This window comes from Silene latifolia, chromosome 1, assembly GCF_048544455.1.
Source record: "Silene latifolia isolate original U9 population chromosome 1, ASM4854445v1, whole genome shotgun sequence".
Taxonomy (NCBI): Eukaryota; Viridiplantae; Streptophyta; class Magnoliopsida; order Caryophyllales; family Caryophyllaceae; genus Silene; species Silene latifolia.
This window is the reverse complement of record NC_133526.1, coordinates 112,874,594-112,881,464: the sequence shown is the minus strand read 5'-3', so window position 1 is coordinate 112,881,464 and position 6,871 is coordinate 112,874,594. Positions and strand designations below refer to the sequence as shown.

The 6,871-nt window shown below is 40.1% G+C and overlaps 1 non-coding gene across 1 annotated transcript; it reads right to left on the bottom strand.

Moving 5' to 3' along the window:
* Nucleotides 1-2,658: 2,658 nt before the first annotated feature.
* Nucleotides 2,659-2,765, bottom strand: LOC141625102 (small nucleolar RNA R71). The gene has a single exon (XR_012534903.1). It is a non-coding gene; the product is annotated as a small nucleolar RNA R71 (small nucleolar RNA).
* Between the last annotated feature and the right edge of the window lie 4,106 nt (nucleotides 2,766-6,871).

The window sequence follows — 6,871 nt, the reverse complement described above, 5'->3', positions numbered from 1 at the left end:
ATTATTAATAACATGTTACATGTCACATGTAACACATTATATGACAAATTGACAAAAATAAAATGGACTCAATATTACAAGGGGCAACCGGTTTTTGCAAGAAAATGGGTGATCTGGTGGAGTTGTTTTGTGTAGTGGAAAACACAATGATTAACTTTATAACTGATGTGATCATAATTAGAGCATATTTAGTCCCCGAATTAGCCTTGTTCCCATGCTTTTTAGTGCATATTTGGGTCATTTATTGTCTTTGGTTCTTTGTTTTGCATATTCTTTGAGGTTTTGTGTCCTTGGTAGGAAAGGAGTGCAAACCTTGCATTTTCATGGCAAAAGGAGGCTGAATTGATTGAATTCAATGACCAAGCATCAAGGAGAGACAAGATTAGAAGGCCTTTGTACATACTATAATAGATGGGCAATGATGAGAAAAGATCCTTGCATCCCCGAGGAAATCCTCAAGGATTTTATGAAGAAAAAGGAAGAAAAGAAGAAGGAATGAAACTGTTTGACAATCCGTGCGGATTGCCTTGAAGACGCCAGTCCCTCACCCATAATCCGAGCGTCTTCGTCAGCTGGACGATCGGGCAAAACCTCCACAAGACGCCTGTCTTCCCCCTCTGGACGCCCGTCCAGAAGCTCCCAAATCCGCCCGTCCCGTGTCAAAAACGCCCGGATTCCCAGACAGTAATTTCGTCTTCTACAAGCTTCAAGGAAGGATGCACATCTTTTTCTAAGACCGGCGAAAAAGCGACCGGAGTCTCCCTAGAGACCGGCGATTCCTGAAGGACTTAATCGTCATTTAAGCCCTTAGTAAACCCTAATTTATATAACTAATCCGCACTATAAATACCCCATTAGTCTAGTTAGAAGAGGAGGTTCTTCTTAGCAATCTTTAGTGTAGTTAATATCAAAAATCTCTCTTTAATCTTGTAATCAAAATTTAATCAACTTTTAATACAAGTTTCATTTCCTTAATCTCTCTTTTGTTCATACTTTATTTTGGGTAATTGAAGATTATTTGGGTTATTATTGGGAGATTGACAACCTTCCAATCAAGCATCAAGTACTTCTTTTATTCTTTGCTTTATTATTGGAATCATTAGTAGGTATAATTCTCTTAACCCTTTTTAATTATTGTTAATTATCTTCATTTATTTATCATGTTTTACTTTGTTGGTATGATTGACAACCTTGCTAGCATGTTCAACATGATAATGAGTGAGTAGTTTCCTTAGCTAGGATTAATGTGTAATTAGGGAAAACCAACATGGGGGATGATTCATGCTTAAATTAATATGTTTTCATAGTTTATTTGCTTGCTTGTTGTGATCTCAACTTATGCACAAGTTATGTTTGATGAAATGCGAGCCTATGAATCCTTGCATTTTTTACCCATCACCTATCTTTTCAATGAGACTTGTAAGACATAAACCAACTCGAGTCTCATTAGACCATGCATGTAGTTGAGTAGGGAAGATTAAGTCGACTTGTAGGTGTTGTACAATCTAATCGATTCGGTTGCGGGACCCAAACATTCCTAGGATTGTAAGATATAAACCAACTCGATCCATCACAACAATAATTGCTTGCTTATAATTTGAGAATATTTTTGTATGATCAATTCCCATGAATCCCCTATGACCCCATGACACCCTAGTGTTTTTTTTATCGATTGTTTACATCCCTTTTAATTCATCTTGCTTGTTTGTTTTCATTGCTATTTAGTTTAGTGATCTTCTACTTCAACCCCAATTGTGACACCCTTAGACACCACTAGTTGCAATAGAAATCTCTTCTCAATTCCCGTCCCTTGGGATCCGACCTTTACTTGCCTCTTTACTAATTGTAGAGTTGTTGGTGAAGTTATAAATTGTGTTTTGGTCTAGGTGCTCCTAACGACAAGTACTGAAAACTAAACCCCACGAGGGATCACGACCAAAAAATGGCGCTGTTGCCGGGGACGGTGTTAACTTGATTTAGATTTTCTTGTATTGTTATTAGTTGTGTCTTTCTTTGCCTTGAGGAAGTAAAACTCCTCAAGTTTTGTTCTAATTATTTTCGAGTTGTTTGATATTTTGCATGTCTAGAAGATCACAAGGTAACTTGTTACCCTTTGATCACGAAATTGAAAGGACTTTGACAACCAATAGAAGACTTGGTAGGAGAACTTTGAGAGGTATTGGTGAGGTTGTAGATATTCAACCAAATACTATTGAGTTCATCAACCCTTTTGCAAGAGAAGGTGAGGAGAACCCAACACAAAATCCAACACAAAATCAACCCACAATGCCTATGTTTTCATCACATTCCGTACCAACCGAGGAGAACCTACCCAATGGTACTCCCACACCACAACATCTAACCGGAAATTTTATTGCCAAATCCGCATTTATCCAATTAGTCGAAAGAAGCCAATTTGGGAGGATGCCTAGTGAAGACCCTCACTCTTATATGGAGACCTTTTGCGACTATTGTGATGCAATTTCTCAAACCGGTGTAACTCAAGACCAAATTCGATGAGTCTTATTTCCTTTTTCTCTAATTGGCACCGCGAAACAATGGTTGAAAGGCCTTGATAAGGCTACTCTCGGAATTGATTCTTGGAAGAAGTTGGCTCTAGCTTTCTACAAAAAGTTCTATCCACCGGAAAAGACTAACATGCTAAGTGCTCAAATTACGGGCTTTAAACAAAGAGATGAAGAATCTTTGTATGAAGCTTGGGAGCGATTCAAGGGAATTTTTCGCTCATGTCCTCACCATGGACTTAGCGAGTGGTTCTTGGTACAACAATTTTGGATCGGTCTTTATGAAGATTCAAGGAACATTCTCAACATGGGACCAAATGGAATGTTCACCGAAGTTGACGACAATCAAACTTGGAACAAAATTGAGGAAATGGCGGTCCATAACTCACAATATAGTAGACCTCGCAAGGCTACTAGAGGAGGAAAGCATGAAGTGGACTCCATTACTCAATTGGGTGCTCAACTTAGTGCTCACATTGATACCATCAATTTGAAGTTTGAAAAAGCTATGGCTAGACTTGAAGAAGCCTCAAAATCACCAAAGCATCATGTTAATGCCATGACGGCATCTTCCTTAATCCCAAGTGGGATATGTGAGAATTGTGGAACTTTGGGACATGACCAAAGTGAATGTAGGGGAACAAATGAACAAGTGAATGCTTTTCAAGCATACAAGAGTGGTACCCCTTATTCAAACTATTACAATGAAAACACCAAATTCCATCCAAATCTCTCATACAAAAGCCAAAATGTTCAAAACCCTCAACCAACATCCACCCCACCTCCCATGAGAAACCAAAATCAAAGACCCTTTTACAACCAAAACCAAGGTTACCAAAATCAAACTCCATACAATCAAGAAAATGACCAAGGTTTTGATGTTCAAAAATCAGTCCTCCAAATGCAAAAGAATCAACAAGAGTTTTTCACTCAAATGCAAAAGGATAGTCAAGCAAAGGAAATCACCATCAACAACATCCTAGCTCACACCAAAATGTTGGAAACCCAATTGACTCAACTAGCATCTTCAAGCTCACAAAGACAAAAGGGGCAATTACCACCTCAAAGTAATCCCCCAAGACATGAAACGGTTAGTGCCATTCACTTGAGAAGTGGTAGAAGGTATGAAGCACCGAAGAAGCAAGTTGAGGATGAAGTTATGGAAGCTAGTGACAAAGAAGAAATTATGCAAAACTCCAAGGATGGAGAACCATCAAAAGAAGAAATTTCAAAGAAAAATGAAGACAAGGTCAAGGAGAAGGAGCCCATTATGATTAGACTTCCTTTTCCAAGTCGTCAAGCCAAGCCCAAATTTGATGACCAACTTGGAAAATTTATGGAAATTGTGAAAAATTTGGAAGTCTCGATTCCTTTCACGGAATTAATCAATCACGTGCCGGCCTACGCAAAGTACATGAAAGACATCCTTACAAAGAAGAAGTCGATCCGGAAGCTTGAGACTATCGCCTTCACTAAGGTGAGTAGTGCAATCCTTCAAGGGAGTTCACCTCCAAAACTCAAAGATCCGGGAAGCTTCTCAATACCGTGTACCATTGGCGACACCACGATCAACAATGCCTTATGTGATCTAGGGGCTAGTGTGAGTGTTATGCCGTACTCGGTGAGTAAAAGGTTAGGGATGGGAGAGCTTAAATGCACCAATATCACACTCCAAATGGCCGATAGATCGACGAAGACACCATTAGGGATATGGGAAGTCGTTCCCGTAAGAGTTGGGAAATTTTTCATCCCGGTGGACTTTGTCATTGTTGACATGGAAGAAGATTCCAACATTCTAATCATTCTAGGAAGACCTTTCTTACACACCGCGGGTGCGGTGATTGATGTGAAGCATGGAGAGCTCACTCTAGAAGTGGGAGATGAGAGCATAACTTTCAATCTTGACAAGACCATGAGAGCTCCCCGTTTGCATGAACCATGTTTTATGGTTGATCATTATAGCCGGAAGGATGATAGGAAGAAATCGGAATTCCAATGGAAGAAGAAAATTGATGATGCTCCATTCAAAGAGCGAGTGAATTGTAACAAAGAGAGCTTGAAAAGCTCACCAAAGTCAAGCAATGAAGAGGATGGCCTCATTGGCCAAGACAAGAAAGTGGGAGAGTTATCTCCATCAACTCAAGAGATATTTAGTGATCAAGTAGATGAAGTTTGTGGTCTTTGGGACGATGAGTTTGAAGGGATTTTCAATCCCTATATTGGTAATGCTATCGATAAAGACCAACATGAAGGACAACAAGGGCAGTTTAACTCCACGAATGTTACACTAATTCCTAAGTGTGACAGGCCAAAAAGTGTGCTCCAATTCAGACCAATTGCCTGTTGTAATGTTGTTTACAAAGTCATCTCAAAGCTGCTTTGTTCCAGACTAGCTGAAGTGTTACCTCACATTGTAGGACAGAACCAGGGAGCTTTTATTCAGCAAAGAAGCATCCAAGAGAACATCTTAATCTGTCAAGATTTGATCAGGCTAAATGAAAGGACTCATGCTTCACCAAGATGTATGTTCAAAATAGATTTGCAGAAAGCATATGATACTGTAGAGTAGTGCTTTGTTGAGAATCTTTTGGAGGAGCTCCAATTCCCATCTGATTTTAAAGCAATGATTCTTCAATGCATTACTACAACTACCTTCTCCCTCTCTTTAAATGGAGAAATTTTTGGCTACTTCCAGAGGAAGAGGGGCTTAAGACAGGGGGATCCTCTCTCCCCTTTGATTTTCACATTGTGTATGGAGTACCTGACTCGTTCCTTGCAATATGCTTCCTCAAAGCCTGATTTTCACTACCATCCTATGTGCAAGAAACAAAGACTCACTAGTCTTATGTTTGCTGATGATGTCATGCTCTTCAATAAGGGGGATGCCACTTATATGATGTTGTTGTTACAGTCATTTTCTACATTTTCTAATGCTTCTGGACTGCAAGTTAGTGCCTCAAAATCTAATGCCTACTTCAGGAATGTACCTGAGCAACTTAAATCTGAGATATTGCAGATATCAGGTTTCAGTGAAGGGAGCATCCTTTTTAAATATCTTGGTATGCCAGTCCAGACTACAAGACTCAGGAAGCAAGATTGTGAGTGTCTTGTGGATAAAATATGTGCAAGGATACATGGGTATGGGGCAAGAAAGTTCTCTTATGCAGGTAGGTTAGTCATAGTAAAGAGTGTGCTTAATTCTTTACACTCTTACTGGGCATCTATGTTTGTTCTCCCCAAAGGAATCATCAAAAGGATTGAAGCAGTTTGTAGGAATTTCCTCTGGGATAACTCAGCAGACTACAGGAGGGCTCCCCTAGTGGGATGGGACACAATTTCCAGACCTAAGGAGGAAGGTGGTTTGGGGATCAAAGACCAGGAATCTTGGAACAAGGCAATGGTAGGAAGACTGGTGGACTGGGTTGCTACACAAAGAGACTCTATCTGGGTTAACTGGGTGCAAAGTAACTATCTTAAGGGTCAGGAGTGGATGGAATACAAGCCTAGTTCGAACTCAAGTTGGGTATGGAGGAAAATATGCAAGGTTAAGGAAGAAATGAGGAATGGTTATGTCAATGGAGAGTGGAGTGTTCAACCAGGAGGGTACTCCCCTGCTGGTTGCTATGACTGCTTCAGAGGTACAAGGCCAAGAATTAAGTGGGATATGGCAGTTTGGAATGGATGGATATTCCCTAAACATCAATTTATGGGATGGATGGTTGCTCATAAGGCACTGAATACAGTAGAGAGGCTAGTCAGGTTTGGGGTGATCATTGAGGAGAAATGCTACCTGTGTGGCATAGCTGATGAAACAATTGAGCACTTGTTCTGTGAGTGCCCTTACAGTAGAAGAGTGGTGTTGGAGCTGAACAGAACTTTGCCTGGACATTCCCTATCGAGATTTGGTTGAGTGGTGCGGTAGTAGAACAGGCACGGGGCTTCAGAAGGGAGTACAAAATGCCATAGTGATGAGCTTGATGTACCAGGTATGGCAGCAGAGAAATAGAAGTAGGAATGAGATGATTTTGCTTAGGCCTGAAAGGGTGGCAGGTGCTATATTGGAGAATATGAGATCAAGAGTTCGAACCCGGGAAAGAACAGTGATGACTCTTGCAGAACGAGATTGGTTGACTAAAATGCGTCTTATAGAATGATATCTTTTGTATGATCACCATAATGTAATTATATTTTTCATGTTAATATATTTCTCACATTTCACCAAAAAAAAAAAAAAAAAGAGATATGGAAAAGCTAAACAAGGGTGATGTGGATCTCCGACTTGGAAATGGAGCTAGGGTAGCCGCCACTTCAAAAAGGACTTATGTACTTGTTTTAGCTAATGGCTT